Source organism: Lactuca virosa, chromosome 7 (genome assembly GCF_052849685.1).
Source record: "Lactuca virosa cultivar CGN04683 chromosome 7, Lactuca_virosa_CGN04683_v6, whole genome shotgun sequence".
NCBI lineage: Eukaryota > Viridiplantae > Streptophyta > Magnoliopsida > Asterales > Asteraceae > Lactuca > Lactuca virosa.
Window position 1 is genome coordinate 188,668,519 of NC_136432.1, and position 21,816 is coordinate 188,690,334.

A 21,816-nucleotide genomic window follows, 5' to 3' on the forward strand; every position below is an offset into this window, starting at 1 on the left:
GTTTTATTTTGTTATTATCACTACGAACCCCTTTTTGATTCGAAATTGGCAGGTACTACCAATACGAGGGTTCTGATAATTTGAAATTATGAACTTTCATGAAACTATCCTTACTAGGTCTCTCTATAATTGCTTGGTGTATACAAGTCATGTATAATTAAGATTGGTAAGACCTTTGACTGAGCAACCCTGCCCTAAATCCACAACCAAACAAGGAACAGGAAATGAGGCGGTATTACTCACTCTAAGTCTACAAATCTTAATTATAAATGACCCTTATGTATACACTAACTCATCATAGCTTACCTGTTAGGGTTTCAAATTTTTATATAAGCGTTATGATTTAATTTGAACGGAAGAGTAATCATAATTATAAATAGTTATCGGGGTTTGGAAGCGTACCAAAATATAGCAGGGTTCTTTGATGCTTTCCCATGTATTGGGATCAAAATCCTCCTGCTCCCCCGTCGTTCTTCTCTGTTGGACAATCCCTCTTGTAATGTACTATTTCACCACAAAGGTGACATATGGGAATGGTTCCAACATAGGTAGTTGAAGTGATGAACTCGACCGGAGTTCTACAGATGCGGGCGGTATGCCCCTTCATGTTGCATCTATTGCAATGCAGCTCTCGGTAAACTCCATGATGATGGTAGTTGCACTTGCTGCAGCATGGGAGGTTTCCTAAGTACGGCTTGGTTGGTGCTAGAATAACAGGGCTGACGGGGGTATTGACTACCCCAGTTCGTTGCCCTCTGCTAGGTTCTTGAGTTGAACAACTCCCTTCCTTGTTCTCGAACTTTCATTTAAGGATATTAGGCTTAAGGTTTGAGGTGTTCTTACAAGTTGGTACTTGTGGATGTACTTGGCCATCACCACGATCGGGGTTACCGATAGTATTACTACTAACATTTGCATTGTTAGCATTAAGGTGTGCCATGACAGCTGTTACAGCTGCTGTGACCGCAGCTTGAAACGTAGCCGCATCTATCTGAAGGATTGGTGTTTCGCTGGTGGGTTGGTTACACTTCTTTGGAGGCATGATTTTGTTACATGATAAGAAAATGAGTTCGTGAGCGACTATCGTGTCTCTAGATGTATTCTAACCATTTGTATCTATGTATTAATCTTTTGTTTTGTTATATTGTTCTCAATGATTCGACCTGCATCCCTATGATGTAGTCCTGGTAAGGAACATAGTTAAGTTTCTAGAATGGTTAGGAACCGAGTATCATCCGAACTAAGTTACCTTGGTTTGGTGGATATCGTTTCCCAATTTTCGAAAATATTCGAAAACAATTCATAATGGTGTCTACATAAAATAGACTTATGAATTTGAGAAGTAATCACTATTAATTAAGATTTCGTGATCTGATTTATTGTTATTAGTCGTGACAGGAAAAGAGGATAAGCACCAAGCCTAATGTGAGTAATGAAATCACTAACTCACTAGGTTGAACTGATTTACTAGTTATAACTTAGATGAAAAGGTGCTCGAACACTTCACATGAATCATGCGTGGTTTTCCTTTGTTCTATTCTGGGTGGTAATGATTTGTTCTCTCCTGGTATCTATAGGGTGTCCTTCTCCTCTGTAAGTATATTGAATTCCCGGGCTATCTTACTTCCGATTCTGATACTGATCCCCATTACTTCGTAATGAAGATTTTGAATCTCGGAAGTTCATGCGAATATCTCATTGGTGTCCTTAATAGGGTAAAGGCACTAAATGATTTCTATAGTTTGTTTACTTCTCCTATGTTTCTTTCTTCGGATTCTCCTAATGTAATTATGTTGGATCCTCCTTGATTCTTCTATTGATTGCGGGAGTAACTATGTTTATCAAACGGGTTTATACGAGAATGGGAATGTCTAAAGAATCTATGAGAAAATTTGAATTTTTACGAAGGTGATTCTTTCTGGTCCTTCTATAATCACATGGTGTGTACTGATTATATATAATCCATATCAAATAGACCTTTGAATAAGTAATCCTACTCTAAAACCACATCCAAACAAGGAAAAGGAAGTAGAGTGAAAATCACATATTCTAAGTCTATAAAATCTCGGCTATATATAACCTTAACGTATCCACTTAGTAATTATAGACTTATCAGGAAAGATCTTTTTAACATTTCCCCAAAGGTATGTAACATACCTCCATGCTATTTTAGTTATGAGTTTGATTCTTGGACTTCTAGATATAAGAACTTGACAAGTCTCCAGTGTTCTTGTTATAGCGTCCTAAAATACTCCCATAGTATTTTAGCCTTTGGTTCTAGAATTCTTCTGGTGCTTAGGTAAGTTTTAGACCAGTTGCAACACTACAGTCACTCCCTAAACACATGTTGGTCATATCTCGGATGAATATAGTTGATCAGGCTATATTGATCCCAAATATGATTACGTCACTATCTAGGTTTAACTGCAATGTCCAACATCTAAATACTTTAGTTTTGTTCTTCTTGTGATACTCATTCTGGTATATATACTCTGCATGTACTTATACTTTTATAAAATATTATTATTTTTTTAAAGTATACTCTTGGTCAGAGTGTTTTTATCCCAATGGGTTTATAGTTGTATATCTTTTATGACTGATATGTTGAGTTCACTATAAACATTGCTCTGATACCAATCTGTCGCACCCCCAAACCAGAATGGCGGAAACATTCGGGGGCGGAGGACTTTAGGTAAGTATCACAACACATGCAATATAGTAATCAAAGTACAAACAACCATTGCATTAATAAGTATAAGTTTTACATAAGTGTTTAAACATTACTGTCACAACTAGGAATTTTGATGCTTTGTAACAACAACAATGATAACATTTGTGAAACAAACTGAGAAAGCATGTATAATGCTTATTCAACAACAACAAACTTCCATCAAACACTTTATACAAGCACTGCAAATAGTCAACAAAGAATTGGAAACCCTAGAAATCCCGGTTAAGTCCATTTTGGATTAGGATTTTCTTATTGGGCCTAAAGGACCAATAAGCTTCCAATTTGACTATTTTGGGCTTAGAACTTCTATATGGACTCTAATTGGACCCACTCTCATTCATTTTAACATTTTGGGCCATAATGGACCTAGAATGAAATAAAATACCCTAATGGGCCATAACAAATTTAATTAACTTAAAAAGGCCATAAAACTCAATTTTGACTTATTTTGGGCCATGAACCCTCTCCAAAGACCAATTGGGCCAAAAATCATCTATTTGGGCCAAGAATATGGACTTAAGCACAAAAAGCCCAAATTTATTTTCTTCTTCTCCTTCTCTCGACCCAACTACACAAATGGGGGAGTAGAGTTGACTTTTCCACTTGTCACCTCACTAATATACATGGGATATCCAAGCAAATATCCCATACTTCCAAGCACCTATCCTTTCATCTCTTTCTCTTCTCCTCTCTCTTTTTCTTCTTCGGCCGAGAACCACAAAGGGAAAGACACACACACAAATCACTCAAACACTCTCAAAGAAACACTCTTACTTCTTCGTCCAAAAATTTCGAGATTTAAGGGCTCTTCAAGGAAGTTATTCCACAAAAATCATCATCTAAGGTAAGTTGATGCTTAAATTCATGATCTAACTACTTCATTTCATCAAAAACCTCCTCCTAATCTATTCAAACTCGTAATCTTGCATCTTAGAACACATCTAAGCCAAAGATCCTCCAAGAAGCTTACTAGGCCGAGAATAGCATCAAACTTCTTCCATTCTTCTTCAAAACCGAACCCACAAACTCAAGGTGAGTTCATACACCTCTCTTTTCGGTTTTCACAAGTTTTATGGGGGAGAATACAAGTAAAATGTGTTGATCTATGTGTATGTGTATGTTATGTATAATTTTATGCATGTATGTGTGATTTTATGTGCTTATGTGTTGAATATGTAAACAAAAAGGGAAGAAAACTCGAGATCTATGGCATAAGTAAGAAAACAAACATGAACAAAGGTATATTACACTAAACAAGTCAAGAAAATTACCCTCCAAGATTATGATAAACATATTGTAACATAAAACCAATTTTTGGGCTTAAATTGTCAAATAAACAAAAGTTGAGTTAAAAATTGCCATTCACGGTTTTCTTAAGGGTCAAGAGAATCAAATCAGTCAAAATGAATGTTTTTATGAATATTATGCTCTTCAAAGGACTTGAAATGTAAATATTAACTTAATGGGCTAATTTTTGGGCTTTTCGGCCCATTAAGCGCAAAGTTGCGAAAAACATGATTTTCAAGGGGTTAAAATGCTTTTCTTTTCCAAAAAGGATCAAAAATGTAAAGTTTTTGGATTTTGGGCTAAAATTGTAAAAGTTGCAAAAAGTTTGGACTTTAACCGAAAAACACTTTTCTGGAAGGGCTGAAACTGCCAAAGAATAAGTTTTGAGCCAAAAACATCACTTGAACAAGTCTATGGGTCAAATGTGTCAAGAAAATGGTTTAAGGGCTAAAATGTCTTTTTTTATATAAGGGACTAAAATTGTCATTTCTATTAAAGAAGGGCTGAAAAGGGTCACACCAATATTTAGAATCAATTCTTTTACTACTAAGATGTTTGAGTCAAAGAAATACAAAACTACAACTCACGAATGTAAATATATGTATCATTCCAAAAATCGTCGAAAACAACCGAACGGCCTCGTGTCGATCCGAAATTATCAATCGTTAAACCAAACCTTATAACAATTATACAATACCTAAAACAAGTAAACATTCAAAACTTCGGGCTTGAAAGTTCCAATCATGCTTCTTGGGCCTTTGTGATCCATTAACATGATTTTTGGGCCCAATGGATAATAATAATAAATGTTATTAGGCCTTCTATGACCCAATTTCATATTAAAGGGACCCTCAATGGCTTTTAATTGTTATTGGGCCTTAGTGGCGCATTATCATTGCTAGTAAGGTCCAAGTAATCAAATGCAAAATGGGCCAACGCGTCCTTCGTATACCCAACAGCCTAAAATAACTCACGAAACTAGCATGGCCTTGTATTCCTCTTCTCCTCGTTTGTTAGGCTTATGCGTAATCAAAGTAAACAAATACAGGTCGTTAATCAATAGTAATCAATGTTATTCGGATTAAGTGAGTAATAACGGGCGATACCTCTAAGGGTCGTTCGTAGTCTGTAGTTATAATCAAAGTCTCCTGAGAGGAGAGTGAGAGTTTGTGTATAGATCTATACGGGGGTGACTCCCCCACACCTCAGCTGTTCGCTAGAGTTAGACTCGGCCAGTCTAGGGTGACAAAATCTTAAGATCAATCCCGGCGCATGATAGGTATCCAAGACAGACGAACTAGTCATTATTATGTATGGTTATAACGACTCACAAAAATTAATAAATCCAATACCATCCGAGTAATCAAGGAAGATTAATCAAAATCATTCGTCGTGGCTGTATAGCAATCTGAGAAACAACCGTATTTTTATTTATTCGGAAAACATCGGGTTTTTCGAGGAAATCAACATCACTCGCTTGTATTTTTCTATAACTACAATACAAAACTCCCTTTTTATACACGTTTTGAAATCATTCATGCATCAACTTATGGATCTTCACACTTTAGTAAACTATTGTCTTTTTAGAAAATATCGGATTTTCTGGGTTTTACAAACTACAGAAATCATTTTTATCACAACCAATGTACTCTCACGTAACAGGTAAGCCGAAGGGTAATATCAAGTACGTTAGGAAGTCATGTTTTGTAAAACTCTCAAACAATTTATGTTATGATTGTGTAATGTTTAAACAATGTACTGGATGTGAACAATATCAGTTGTAATGTATTGATGCATGGTGATATTTATGTTATGATTCAAGTATATTCATTGTGATGATATTCAATTTAAGTTACGCGAGCCCTCAGACGTTTCCGCCGTCTGCTTTCGGGGGTGTGACAATTACATATACAAACACTAAAGTAGGTACAGTAGAAGACAAGAGTCGCGGTACGGTACTAGGTAGTCTTCTCAAAAGCTTCGGGAGTGTACCTGTCTACCGGATTCCTGAGAATACAAGTTATTTGAAAAGAGTAGATCAGCATTTAAGCTGGTGAGTTCATAAGTATTTTAGTTCTGTTAAGTATACCCTAAGTTCTTTGAATAAGTTCACTGGTTTCTCCAAGAAATCCTATATTTCCTGAGGTGATTAACTGATAACCTCAATAGTTTCCCTCTGTAATTACTTAGTTTATACTGATTATATATAACCCAATATCGAATGGATAGTCAAATGGGTGTATCTGCCCTAAGCCCACAACCAAACAAGGAACATGAAGTAAGGCGGAAGTCACATATTTCACTGTCAATCGGATATTACTTATGTAGAACTCTGATGTAATAACTAAGGAATTATAGAATTAACCACTAAAGGTCTTTTATGTTATACTAGTTTACAAAGATTGAATGACTAAGTTTCGTTTGATAAGTGGTTTAATTCCATAAACCGTTTCCTTTGTATAAGTTGTTTAATCCCATAAACCGTTTCATTTGTAAAAGTGTTCTTAGTTATATATGTTCTACAGTAAAAACCTTTGTATTAATCATGGAGAGTATTCTATTATCCATAATACTGCCTTGTGGTTTTAAATGTTCAAAAACAGAAGTACAATACTTGATTTCATGATACATAGCTCTTACTGTAAGTAAAAGCTACTGAAGGTATATCTGGTCGGGATGTAATTAACTTTTCTTACTGTTATAAGAGAAGTATATTACTTTGTAATTCACTCGTTGTTCTATCCATGTGAGTCCTATTAACCATACTAATATGACTAATATGCCTGCGGCGACGTTCTTCAGGCGTCGGAACTGGAATGATATTTGACACCCTAGGCCTGCCGGCCAAACTGTAGCGAACAATAGAGGTGCGAGATTGTCAGTCCCATATAGATCTATACACAAATTCACGCTCTATACACAAATTCACGCTCTCCCTACAAGAGATTCGCATACGAGCTCCGTTTTTGACGTTCTTTATATGCACGCGTAGGTAAAATTATACTCTACTACTTTCGTTTAGACTTCGTCGGCTGGTTTTGAATTTATTTTTAATATTATTATTTTAAACAGACCGGGACGGGAATCCGTTAAAATTTCATAACTTCTTCATCCGACGTCCGTTTTCGTCTGTCTTTTTACCGTTGTGCTACTTTTGACGAGACCTTCGATTCTCGTTTAAGTTGCGTCGGCTAAATATCGATCGATTTATATTTTGAATTTTTAGTTGTCTACTCCTAAACCGAAACTTCGAAAAATCATAACTTCCTCATACGAAGTCGGATTTTCACATTCTTTTTATGAACGTTCTTGGTTTAAAATATTCTACAACTTTTATTCAGATTGTTAAGGCTAAAAAGCCTTTTATCAAAAATTCACTTTTTACACTGAACAATGTTTTGCTGGTTTTATCGCGGATTTTCGATTGGTCATAACTTCTTCATTATAACTCGAATTTCAGTGTTCTTTATGTTTTTGGAAACCTTGTTACAAACTCTACCACTTGGCTCATCCCAATTACGATTATTGATCAATTAATTTTTAACCTAATTTTGACTGGTGTCAGAAATTCCTTGTTCACAGGAATATGTGAGTCAAGTGAAGGACTAGGGGATCGGGTACACCGGGTGTGCGCTGGTGAGGTCCACCACAAAGAACGATAAGACTGTAACATCCGGATTCCCAGGTCTTCTATGTTATTCATTTATTTTGAGTTATGAGGAAGGACTCGACGAGTTGACGCCTAGACTCGTCGAGTAGGATCGCGATTTGCTGACTGGATTAATGAAGGGACTCGACGAGTCGATGGGTGGACTCGACGAGTCCGCGTTGTGGACAATAACCCTAAATCTTTGGGCCTGTGCCCTATTTAAGGGTCCTTATAGCCCTCAATTGCGGCTACCAGTCCTGAGAGAGAAATCCTAGAGAGCTTGAACGAGTGGTATCAGAGAGAGAGCCTTTTTGATCCTTATTAGTGTGATTTTGCAAAGAAGAAGGTGTTTCCAGTAAGAGGAGGTCAAGGGGATTGCTATTCTGTGGATTTCCAGCTTGGATCTGCAACTTTGAGGTAGTAAGTCGATCCCTTCTTCTGTTTAGTATGACATCCTTGAATTTAGGGTTTTCTATACCCTTTTATTGGCTTGAAATGATGAGTATATTGTCCCTTTGAGTGTCAGACTCCGGATCTGGACCTTTAGAGGTCCAAAGAGCGTTATCCAACCTGCTTTATGTTGTTCCATGGAAGAAATGATCTTAGGTTGCCTTTTTAGAGATGATTTCACCAAAGAGAACCCTATGTGTGTTGCATGAGTGTAAAGGTCGGACCTTTACGTGATTATTGTAGATGGGGAGGGAAGATCTATAGATTGGAGAAGCGGATCGGACCTCAGAAGGTCATTCGAGTGTTGCCATGGACGCTACTCGCCGAGTTGACAAGTGGACTCGACGAGTCGAGTTGGGGTTGCCCCGCGATTCGTGATAGGTGTAACCCGAAGAGTGAAGGGATGAATCGACGTGCCAAGTGAGGCTAGAAGGATTCTGAGGACCCGCATGGACTCGCCGAGTCGCCCATGTGCACTCGACGAGTCGGGTCAAAGTTTGACCATTGACTTCAGTTGACCTTAGGGTTTTGGTCAAGCTGATTCAGGAGAGTTCAGGGAGGGGTAGTATGGCCTTCTACCCAATCTTTAGAGATAGGGCTATGAGAGGGTATTGATCAGGAGTGTTATTCGTATGATAGGAGGAGGCTAGGTCGGGACGTCAAGATGATATGGATGTGTTATGTATGTTATGAATGCTAAGGACCGGAAGGTCAAGATGATATGGACCGGAAGGTCATTACGGGTAGGACCGTAAGGTCTACCAGGGTTGTGGGACGAAAGTCCCCTGAGACATAGTGACCGGAAGGTCTTATAGCCTTGAGTAGCGTATGTGCGTATGTGGTATTTTGGGGAACTCACTAAGCATTTATGCTTACAGTTGTTGTGTTATGTGTTTCAGGTACTAGCGAGGATCGCGGGAAGGCGCCGGCATGAGCCGTACACACTCATGGAGTTTATGTCTTGAGATTATGGGATATGTTTTGTTATGATAACATTGGATACATTATGTTTTGATATTACCTTATGAATAAAAGTATGTTTTAAAAATGAAAAATTGTTTTGGAAATTTACGTTGTTACAGGTTGGTATTAGAGCCTTGGTTTGAGGGATTCAGATGCACCTTCGGGTGTATTTGAACTCAAACTGAGGATTTGAGAAAGTTTGTCATAAAATAAACAATTTTCTAAAAAGTAAAAGAATTTGAGAAAAACAGAAGGAAGCAGTGTGTACGATCAGCCAGCGCCCGAACGGTGATTTCCCAAAATACCCTTACATTATGTGTTATGAGTTATGTTATGATATGTTACACATGCTAGAGTAGGCTAGGTATTCATATTAGGACTAGAGTGGCCTGATTTGTGATGCCTTAGCCTAGGAAGATTTCTGATGCTATGAGATGCTTGAGAGTGAGTAGGTAGCAGAGAGGAGCTTATGAGAGGTCTACCAAAGGGTAGCCTATGTTAGCGAGATGTAGAGTACTTGTGATATGGGATCCTATGAGGAGGACTTGGGGTGAATACTGATGCGGTGTGGATGGTAGTATAGGGCCCGTACTACTGAAGACACCGGATCAGTGCGCAGTCCAAGTAAGAATCCTTAGGATACTAGGGAACAAGTAGGGTTAAGTGATCAAGTGCGAGTATACTCGAGCGAGTCTCAGGTATTTTATGTTAGTAATTCAGAGACATCATGGTTGGGACACGCCACAGATCTGAGACGAGCGGCGTGAGTGACAAGGAGCTTCGTCAGATGATCCACGATGAGGTGGCTGCGGCGATCCGAGCCGAGATTCCGGAGATGTTTGGGTCTATCAAGACCACATTGATTGAGACCTTTGATGAGCGATACGCAGCGGTTACTAAGGTTGCGGCTGTTGTAGCTACTGCAGATGTTGTTGCTGCTAGATCTCAGGCGGTGACTCCATGTTGTTCCGGGAGTTCAGCAACACGAAGCCACCGGAGTTTGATGGGACGCAGGATCTGATTGCTGCGATGAGATGGATTTCTGATATCGAGGGATGCTTCAACACCTGTTCGTGTCCGGAGCATTTGAGGGTTCGGTTTGCACTGAACCAGTTTCGCTTGGGAGCGAAGGACTGGTGGAAGTTTGTGACGACGAACTTCACTCTTGCAGAGATTTCGGAGGTGACCTGGGAGAGGTTCACCATCATGTTCAGAGACGAGTACGTTCCCCCGGTGGAAAGGGAACGGTTGGGACAGGAGTTTTTGTCCCTCAAGCAGGGGACGGAGTCAATGACCGTGATCACATGGATGTTCCATGAGAGGGCGTTGTTTTGCCCTGAGCACGTGTCGTCCGGGCAGGCACGTATGAGTCGGTACTTGAGCATTTTGAGGAGGGATATCATGGAGTTCGTGGCAAACTCATCATACCGGAAATTTGTTGTGCTCCAGGAAAATGCCCGGAAGAGGGAGATTGAGGTGGAGACTCAGGCCCGGGAGGAGGCCGACTCTCAGGGGAGGGACCGGTGGCCGGCACAGTCTCAGCCGGCAGCCAAGCGGGCAAAGCCCGCCGATTCGAGATCTGGAGACCAGAAGGGCTGCACTTGTGGGAAGTGCGGCAAGGGACATGATGCGGTTTGTCGATCAGGTACTTGCTACAAATGTGGCAAGGAGGGGCACATAGCCAAGGATTGCCCCAAGGGGTTCATGGTTTGCTTTCATTGCAACCAAACCGGACACTAGAAGGCCGAGTGTCCGCAGTTGCGGGGGACAGCACAGGGAGCACCGCAGGGATCTGCCCATGCTGCCGTCCGAGCTACTGAGGCTCGGCCGATGAAGGTCGAGGCACCGAAGGCTCACAGGAGAGCCTTCCGGTTGACAGCGGAGGAGGTCCGCGCAGCGCCCGATGTCGTGGCTGGTATGTATTCTTTCATTTATTTATGCTGAGTTTGAGATATTGTGCTTATATTATGATATGCGTAGGTACTTTTATTGTGAGTTCTGTACATGCTTTGGTGTTATTTGACTCGGGTGCGAGTCGGTCATTTGTGTCGTTAGCGTTTAGTCAGCACATCAGTATCCAGCGGGAGGCGTTGAGTCGACCTCTACGAGTTTCCATAGCTGACGAGCGAGCAGTGTATGCTACGGATGTGATTCGAGGATGTGTACTCGAGATCTTCGGTGTTGAGTTCCCGATAGATCTAGTCCCGATTGTGATGGGGGACGTGTGTGTCATAGTGGGGATGTATTGGTTGAGCCGATTTGGGGCTGTTGTAGACTACGAGCGACAGTTGGTGACGATACGAGACCATAGTGGGGGATTACTTACGGTGTACGGCGAGGGTACCCGTTCGGGGTCAGCATTTTGTTCAGCTGCTAGAGCAAGACGAAGCCTATAGCAGGGGTGTAGCGGGTTTGTGGCTTATGTGATTGATTCACGAGTGGCCGCAGAGGGGCCGAGTTCGGTTAGTGATGTGCCGATAGTGCGTGAGTTCCCGGATGTTTTCCTTGAGGAGTTGTCGGGTGTGCCTCCAGAGAGGCAAGTGGAGTTTCACATCGATTTGGTTCCGGGAGCGGCGCCTATCGCCAAGGCGCCCTATCGCATTGCGCCACCAGAGATGCAGGAGTTATCCTCACAGCTTCAGGAGCTGTTGGGGAAAGGATTTATCAGACCGAGTAGCTCACCTTGGGGAGCGCCGATCCTTTTTGTCAAGAAAAAAGATGGTTCACACCGGATGTACATTGATTACCGGAAGTTGAACAAGTTGACATTCAAGAACCGTTATCCACTGCCGAGGATTGATGATATGTTCGATCAGTTGCAGGGAGCATCTTGGTTCTCCAAGATAGATTTGAGGTATGTATATCACCATATGAGGGTGCGAGATGAGGATATCCAGAAGACGGCGTTTAGGACTCGTTATGGGCATTACGAGTTTGTGGTGATGCCTTTTGGGCTCACCAATGCACCAGCAGCGTTCATGGATCTCATGAACAGGGTATGCAGACCGATGTTGGATAGGTCGGTAATTGTATTCATCGACAATATTATGGTGTATTTGAGATCTAGAGAGCAGCATGAGGAGCATCTGAGAGAGATTCTCGGAGTTTTGAGATCGGAGAGGCTCTATGCCAAATTCTCCAAGTGCGAGTTCTGGTTACGGGAGGTCCAGTTCTCGGGGCATCTCGTTAACCAGAATGGGATATTGGTCGATCCGGCCAAGATTGAGGATGTGATGAGTTGGGAGGTGCCGAGATCACCCACCGAGATCAGAAGTTTTCTGGGGTTGGCCGGCTACTATCGGAGATTTATCAAGGATTTCTCCAAGATTGTCGTGCCTCTCACCAAGTTGACCCGGAAGGGCGTTGCTTTTTTGTGGGGTCCGGAGCAGCAGACCTCGTTTGAGACTCTTCGCCAGAGGTTGGGTGAAACCCTGGTGTTATCCCTTCCAGAGGGAATGGAGGATTTTGTGGTGTACTGCGACGCATCGATATCGGGGTTTGGGGCGGTGCTTATGCAGAGGGGGCATATGATAGCGTATGCATCGAGGCAGCTGATGCCTCATGAGACGAGGTATCCCACACACGATCTGGAGTTGGGGGCAGTGGTGTTCGCCTTAAAGATCTGGCATCACTATATGTATGGGGTTCGGTGTACCATATACACGGACCACAAGAGTTTGAAGTATTTGATGGATCAGCCGAACCTGAATATGCGCCAGAGGAGATGGTTTGATGTGGTAAAGGATTACGATTGTGAGATCCTGTACCACCCAGGCAAAGCTAATGTTGTAGCTGATGCTCTGAGCCGTAGGGCAGAGAGTGCCCCGATTCGAGACACTTGTACGCGATTGACGGTGATGACTCCGGTGTTGGACACCATTCGGGAGGCCCAGGTAGAGGCAGTGATACCAGAGAACCACAAGAGGGAGCGGGTGATCGGGCAGGTGTCTGAGTTCGTTACCGATAGCCGAGGGCTGATGACCTTTCAAGGTCGGATTTGGGTGCAGTATACAGGCGGGACACGTACCATTCTGATGGAGGAGGCGCATAGATCGAGGTTCTCGATCCATCCCGGAGCCACTAAGATGTATTTGGATTTGAAGAAAGACTATTGGTGGCCCTGTATGAAGAGGGATGTTGCGTGGTTCGTTGAGAGGTGCTTGACCTGTCGTCGGGTTAAGGCCGAGCACCAACGTCCGCACGGCAAGTTGCTGCCACTTGAGGTTCCCCAGTGGAAGTGGGAACAGATTTCCATGGATTTTATCACCAAATTGCCAAGGACCGCGAGGGGTGTCGATGCAATTTGGGTGATTGTTGACAGGCTGACGAAGAGCGCTCACTTCCTTGCTATCAGTGAGAGATCTTCCGCAGAGAGGCTGGCCGAGTTGTATGTGAGAGAGGTGGTATCGCGTCATGGAGTACCGATCTCGATTGTGTCCGATCGAGATGTACGTTTCACTTCCAGGTTCTGGAAGAAGTTCCATGAGGAGTTGGGTACGAGGTTGCATTTTAGTACCGCCTACCACCCACAGACGGACGGACAGAGTGAGCGGACGATTCAGACGCTCGAGGACATGCTTCGAGCATGTGTGTTGGACTTCGGAGGAAGTTGGGACACGTACTTGCCGTTGGCTGAGTTTTCCTATAACAACAGCCACCATTCGAGTATTGGTATGCCTCCCTTCGAGTTGTTGTACGGGAGGAGATGTCGGACTCCCATTTGCTGCGGAAAGGTAGGGCAGCGCGTGATGGGTAGCACTGAGATAGTGCTTCAGACGACTGAGCAGATACAGCAGGTCAGGCAGAGGTTGTTGACAGCTCAGAGTCGCCAGAAGAGTTATGCGGATAGGCGACGATCCGAGCTTGAGTTTCAGGTGGGAGACTTCGTACTCCTGAAGGTGTCTCCTTGGAAAGGAGTGATCCGATTCAGGAAGAGGAGCAAGCTGGGGCCCCGGTACATTGGTCCGTTCAGGGTGACCGCGAGGGTGGGCAGGGTAGCGTCTCGTTTGGAGCTACCTGCGGAGTTGATCCAGATTCATGATACCTTCCACGTGTCTCAGTTGAGGAAGTGTATAGCCGACGAGTCGGCGGTGGTGCCGCTAGAGGATATTCAGGTGGACGCGAGCCTGAATTATGTTGAGAGACCGATCGCGATCCTGGATCGGAAGATCAAGGTTCTGAGGAACAAGGAGGTGCCCCATGTCTAGGTCCAGTTGCAACATCGGAAAGGGTCCGAGCTGACTTGGGAGCCAGAGTTAGAGATGCGGGAGCAGCATCCAGAGTTGTTTGTCGAGCGAGACTTCGAGGGCGAAGTCTAATTCTAGTGGGGGAGAATTGTAACATCCGGATTCCCAGGTATTCTATGTTATTCATTTATTTTGAGTTATGAGGAGGGACTCGACGAGTTGACGCCTAGACTCGTCGAGTAGGATCACGATTTGCTGACTAGATTAATGAAGGGACTCGATGAGTCGATTGGTGGACTCGACGAGTCTGCGCTGTGGACGAAAACCCTAAATCTTTGGGCATGTGCCCTATTTAAGGGTCCTTATAGCCCTCAATTACAGCTACCAGTCTTGAGAGAGAAACCCTAGAGAGCTTGAACGAGTGGTATAAGAGAGAGAGCCTTTTTGATCCTTATTAGTGTGATTTTGCAAAGAAGAAGGTGTTTCCAGCAAAAGGAGGTGAAGGGGATTGCTATTCTGTGGATTTCCAGCTTGGATCTGCAACTTTGAGGCAGTAAATCGATCCCTTCTTCTGTTTAGTATGAGATCCTTGAATTTAGGGTTTTCTATACCCTTTTATTGGCTTGAAATGATGAGTATATTGTCCCTTTGAGTGTTAGACTCTGGATCTGGACCTTTAGAGGTCCAAAGAGCCTTATCGAACCTGCTTTATGTTGTTCCATGGAAGAAATGATCTTAGGTTGCCTTTTTAGAGATGATTTCATCAAAGAGAGCCCTATGTAAGTTGCATGAGTGTAAATGTCGGACCTTTACGTGATTATTGTAGATAGGGAGGGCAGATCTATAGATTGGAGAAGTGGATCTGACCTCAGAAGTTCATTCGAGTGTTGCCATGGACGCTACTCGCCGAGTTCACAAGTGGACTCGACGAGTCGAGTCGGGGTTGCCCCGCGATTCGTGACAGGTGTAACCCGTCGAGTGAAGGGATGACTCGACGTGCCAAGTGAGGCTAGAAGGATTCTGAGGACCCGCATGGACTCGCCGAGTCGCCCATGTACACTCGACGAGTCGGGTCAAAGTTTGACCGTTGACTTCAGTTGACCTTAGGGTTTTGGTCAAGCTGATTCAGGAGAGTTCAGGGAGGGGTAGGATGGCCTTCTACCCAATCTTTAGAGATGAGGCTATGAGAAGGTATTGATCATGAATGTTATTCCTATGATAGGAGGAGGCTAGGTCGGGACGTCAAGCACGAGAGTTTATCCGACTTCGTACGAGGTGAGTCTTCTCACTATATTGTACATAGAGTGGTACCTATGTGTGACTGGAAGGTCTTATATGCAATAAGATGTATGTGTTGTATGTTGTTATATGATATGGATGTGTTATGTATGTTATGAATGCTAAGGACCGGAAGGTCATTATGATATGGACCGGAAGGTCAAGATGATGTGGACCGGAAGGTCATTACGGGTAGGATCGGAAGGTCTACCAGGGTTGTGGGACGGAAGTCCTCTAAGACATAGTGACCGGAAGGTCTTACAGTTGTTGTGTTATGTGTTTCAGGTACTAGCGAGGATCGCGGGAAGGCGCCGGCATGATCCGTACACACTCATGGAGTTTATGTCTTGAGATTCTGGGATATGTTTTGTTATAATAACATTGGATACATTATGTTTTGATATTACCTTATGAATAAAAGTATGTTTTAAAAATGAAAAATTGTTTTGGAAATTTACGTTGTTACAAGACTATTTGTCATGATTTACTAAAGTTTAGTAAATATGATTATGCTTACAAGCTTAAATATAATTCTGAAGCATTGGAAAAGTTTCAATGTATGGCAGAACGAATGACAAGAATTAAATTAGCCAGAAAGATAGAAGTTTCTCCAATCTGAAGAGATGGGAGAGTACTTGAGTATCGTGTTTTTTGATTATCTTAATGATTATGAAAACCATGTCACAATTGATCCTCTAAGGATATCATAGTGCATTCGTATGGCTAAGAAGAGGAATCATGAATTCTTAAAATGGTTAAATCAAGAAGATGAGTCATACTTCGTTCCAAAACAAGTCTTAGAGTCATACTCCAAGATTGTGCCTTGAGTGAGATAATCTTAAGAAAGCTTTGTAACATTTATCAAATGTAGTGTAAAATGTTTTCTACTCTTGTACATTTGAAATTGGTAAGTTTTGATGTCTTGGTTAGGACAAAGACCAACTAAGACCAATTGTGTAAAGTGTTTGTCTTGATAAGAATCTGCACTAACTATTGAATATTTGTTTGTCAAGGAATTGTTCTTGACAAGAGAATATTATATGTCAATAGGATAGTGGGAGTCTTAAAAGATCTTGACAATTTTCAAGAACTAATCAAGAATAAAACCTATTGTTAATCACTAGCACACGACTTGAGGTTTGTAACCTATCGTGTTGACATATTCTTGTTTCTGTGCCCATTCCAGTTAAAGATGATTATGCATGTCAGTTCTATGAGTTCTCAGTTGTTTGCATAACAACCTAGGAAGCAATGGTAGGCCCTTGTGCTACCAGGTAGCAAGAATTTAAGATTGAACAAGTTCAATCCATATGGGTTTGGATTTGTCGCTATCCGTGTCTTGTGATTATGGTTATGACAAATTCAAATGGATAGGAACACATACACCAGAAAAATCTAAGTGTCATAAGGTTTCTCTCCAATTCATGAAAATGATTGTGAGGAAACACTTTCACTAAGTAGATTTTAAGGAGATAGCAATTGTGATATATGCATTCTCAAATTCGATTATGATTACGACATCCCTCTTCATAGTTCGAATTGTGAGAAATGGAAAAGGTCTAAACATTTCAGACTTATGGTTGTAAGTTCTAAAATTATTTAGACACACATGTTAGCTATCTAAGGAAAGGTGTATGTTTTTTTAGAAGCCTAGATAAAATCTTATCGAAGCATCTCGTATCAGAAATCTGAACTTTGGTAATGAAAGTCAATAAGTATTGATTTCTAGAAGTCCAGCTGATCTCTAAATCCATGTCAAAGCTAGTGGGAGCATAAGTGTTATGCAAGTAAGATAATAATTATGATGCTAGTCGGAGCATAATTATTATGGAAAGTGTTGCGAGTTAGCAATGTTAATTATAGAAAACAAAGGTTTAAATTCGCAAAGTTGCAGGGTTTGAAAAGTTGTTTTGCTATAATTAAGGGAGAGGATATTATACTTCATTTTAATCTAAAAGCTTAGATTGAGTTTTTAATCAAATTTAGTCAAGGACATATATGAATGTTATGTTGCAAAGATTCGGCATAAGGAAATTCTATATGGAAATGTTAATTGCGTCCTCAAAATTCAATTATGATTATGACATCCCTCTTCATAATTCGAATTGTGAGAACATGGCAAATAGAAATATTATAGCAAAAGGTTGATCAAGTATCATGTCTTTATGTTATACATTATGAATCGCATCCCATATGCATCGTGTATAGGATCGATTGCATATGCTATAATATTCTCGCGTTCTAAATTTTCCAAATACCTAGGACATTAAGAGGGAAAAAGGAATAGAACCGGATATATCTAAAATGGTTAAGCAATTGTCGAGGACATTCTGAGGTTTACCAAAGATTGGTTGCTCATGGGCAGTTGGAAGTATATTTTAAATTTTGGAAAGGACATTGTTGACATACTCTGAAAAGAGGTAACTCTTGTTCAGAAGTGATGGTTAAAATGGGAATATGGAAATGTTTCCATAAGTGGAAGTTATTCTTTAAATCTGTGTAAGATTAGAAAACTTAATGCAAGAAGGATGTTCAAAGGAATGTACTTTGAATTTGAGACTTCGTTTCCATGGGATTGCTCTCCGTTGGAATACTTTGTAATGTTTGTTGTCAAGTCTCTGTGACTTTTGTGCATAGACATTACAAAAGATTCATTGCATGATAGTTTAGAATCTAACACTTTCTAGCAGTGACAAGAATTTGGAATTCTTACACTTGCAATAAAGATTTGGAATTGTGAAATGAGCATCATTGAAATGTTTTTTCAATTGATCTACTTCACAAAGTCAGAACCATAGACAAGCATAGTGTGCATGCTTGGAGCATGGCATAGCTATTGTTTTAATTCAAGTATTAAGTTAATAAATCGAAACATTATATAATGAATAATGAGTAATCAATATGACACTCAAAAGTTTTTGGGCCATATAGGATTAGTATTATTCTTGTGTTTCACTTTGCATGTTTTGACTTCCCGAATAACTAGGTTATTCAAACCATTCACAGTCGATCATACTTTGGAAGTAGGTATTGAGGTAAGACGGTCATGAATGGGTCTATAGTTTGTCTAGGACATGGTGGCTGCAGTGTTCATGAGTACTCCTGAAATAAGATTCGAGTATTGGATTCAACCCATGCTCATGTGAATCACTTCATGGATTTTATCACGAGTGATTGTGAGACGATAATAACTTATATTCTTGAAACCAAGACATGTGAGTTGTAGTTGCGAGTCGGTTGCACATTGACATATGTAAACGCACTAGTAACTTGGTTTTATAAAACATATCGTTGTGTGTAATTTGATGAGTAAGTACAAGGAATCATTTGAGTCGAAGTTTATCCATTCCTTTTACCCCATGTGGATAAAAGTGATATATGTGGGCCCCTCGATGATTTAGTGATGACAGCCGAAGTTCTTGGCCAAGCCTGGACTGATTTGATTTGTTCAATTAGTCAGTCGTCATAAATCAGAAATCGGGAAACAACAGTTGGACAGAGAGAATGATTAAAATCCATGTCTCAGTCTATATGATATCTAGAATGGAGGAATATATGATCCCTTATCTAATGGACGCGTCATTGACTAGGTCAGAGTTCGACATCGGCTTTTAAGAGCTACAATTGCTAGTCGGGTTGTAGACTCGTACTTGCAATAATAGTTATTAGACTTATCCAAGTGGGAGACAGTTGGATTAGGTTTCTAAGCCCATAACTATCATTGGTATATACTTGAACCGAGAGTAGCATGGTCCATTTGGGTTGCATATCACCAGGACAATTTGATAGGATGGACTTTTGAAAAGAGGTTATTTATGATTTTTTAATATATTATAAGTTCTAATATATTAATATGAAATCATATTATTTAATTAATATTGATCAAGAATTAATTTGGAATTAATTTAGTGATCAAAAGAGACTAATTAAATGTAAGGGGATTGATTTGGTAAATCAATCATTCTTATGGTGTGGGCTTATGTTATTAAGGATGGGCTAAACCAATATGGTAGTCCATGGATAGTCCATCGAGGTATAACCCATGGATCCTAGGTAATATGAAGAGTAATGGGTATTAGGTTTTACATGGTGCTAACCCTAATCCTTGCCACACTGTTAAAGGAGCCCTTAGCATCCAAAATCGGCCACTACATGTTCTAGGAGTTCATGAGCCATTTTGTGTACAATATATTCTCTCTCAAGAGTCATCCTTTGTCCTAGGTGCGTTGTGATTCCATTTGTGGCATTCACACTATTGGTGCTAAGTTCTTAAAGGCCAAAACTACAAGCTACAACAAAGAGGTAATTCTATAAGTCATTTCTTTGTTGTTTATGTCAATTGCATGCTAGTTGTAGGCTTAATGCTTTGGAAACAATATTGCATGTATAATTAGAGAAAACATAGATCCAAAGCATTTACGGTTGTATGTGCACCATAGGATGTTGTAGTTTACTAAACCCATCATATCATACACCTTCCAACCACGTTTTCCTGGTGGATATCCTAGAAAGATGCATTTTAGTCCACGAGTATCAATTTTATCTTTTGATCCAGGTAACTTGGATGCAAAGCATAGATATAAAAACCTCTTGAGATGTTGATAGGACGGCTCATGAACATATAAATATTGATACGGGGTTTTGTTATTTATTAGCGTTGTAGAGGTTCTATTGATCAAATAATAGGCACTAAGAACAAATTTACCCCAAATTTTAATCGGAAGAAATGCTTGAAATCGTAAAGCACGCACCATATTGAGAAGATGACGTTGTTTGCGTTCAACAAGACCATTTTGTTGTGGTGTGTATACGCAAGAGGTTTCAAGTAATATGCCTTGATTAGAATGAAAACTATGGAGGCATGAAAATTCTCTTCCTTTGTCAAAACAACGATGTTTAACTTTCTTATGAAATTGTGTACTGGCCATAACACAAAATTGTTTGATTATTGTAGAAACATCACTTTTTGATGTCATTAAGTAAACACATGTTGCACGAGAGTAATCATCTAGAATAGTCAAAAAAGAAGATGCTCCTGTAGTGGAAGGAAAACTATAGGCCCCCCAAACATCGCAATGTATTAATTGAAACAATGAAGTACCTTTATTTTGAATTATAGAAAAATGAGAGTGAGTTTGTTTTTCTTTGAAGAAAACATCACATGGTTCATGACTATATGACTTATAACTAGAACTAGGATAAAAATAAAATGATGTTAACATAGCTGGCGAAGGATGTCCAATTCGTTGGTACCAAACGAGAGGAGATGTAGATGAAGCCGAAGTATGACAAACTTGACCAGTATCTCCAATCAAGCCAAGCCAATAGACTCCACCCCGTTGCTTACCCACACCAATCACCGTCCTCAAAACGGGTTCCTGAATAACACATATTCTTTTAGTAAGCATGACAAGATAATTTGCATCAGAAGCTAACTGAGGCGAAGAAATCAAATTACAATATAGGGTTGGAATGTATAAGACATGGTTAATTTTATCTAATGATGAAATCACTAAAGAGCCATCTTGATGAGTGATAACGAATCGACTGTCAGGTAGTTTGAGAAAAACCTGGAGGTATAGAGACCAGATTGTGTAAAAGAGTGTGATTTCTTGTCATGTGATAGGACGTTCCTATGTCCAAAATGTACGAAAAATTCTTACCATATTCTTTTTCGTTGGAGCCTGATTGTGTAGAAATAGTTTGAAACATTTGCAATACTGAGTTCCACTGATCAGATGTAAGAGTGTTCACTAATTGCAGCCTTGTCTAGATCAGTAATAGATATTGAAGGACTCACAGAAGTGTGTAGGTCAGCATTTGCAACACCAGATGACCCACGTCCATGCCCGCGTCCGGCTACTTGCGGTGTGATAGAACCATGAACACTTGTTTGTGGGACCTACCCTTCCGGTAAGCCATGAAGTTTGTAGCATTTAGTAATATCATGACCTAACTGTCCATAGTGGTTATATTTTGGACGAGAGGATGTTTGTTGTCGGGCTACATGTCCACCAGATTGCACAGAAAAATCCATAATATCAGTTTCATTAAGATCACGATGCTTGATAAGAGACTAATGACGTTCCTCTTGAATAACAAGGGCATAGAAACGATTAAGAAGCGGATGTGGATCTTAATCCATCACATTAGAGCGTAATGTTCCAAATGTATCATCCTCGAGACCCAAGAGAAGTTGATGCAATTGTTCTTCTTCTCATTCCTCGGTAATGTGTTTCCTCAAGTCACATGAACATCAAGTGACATATGTA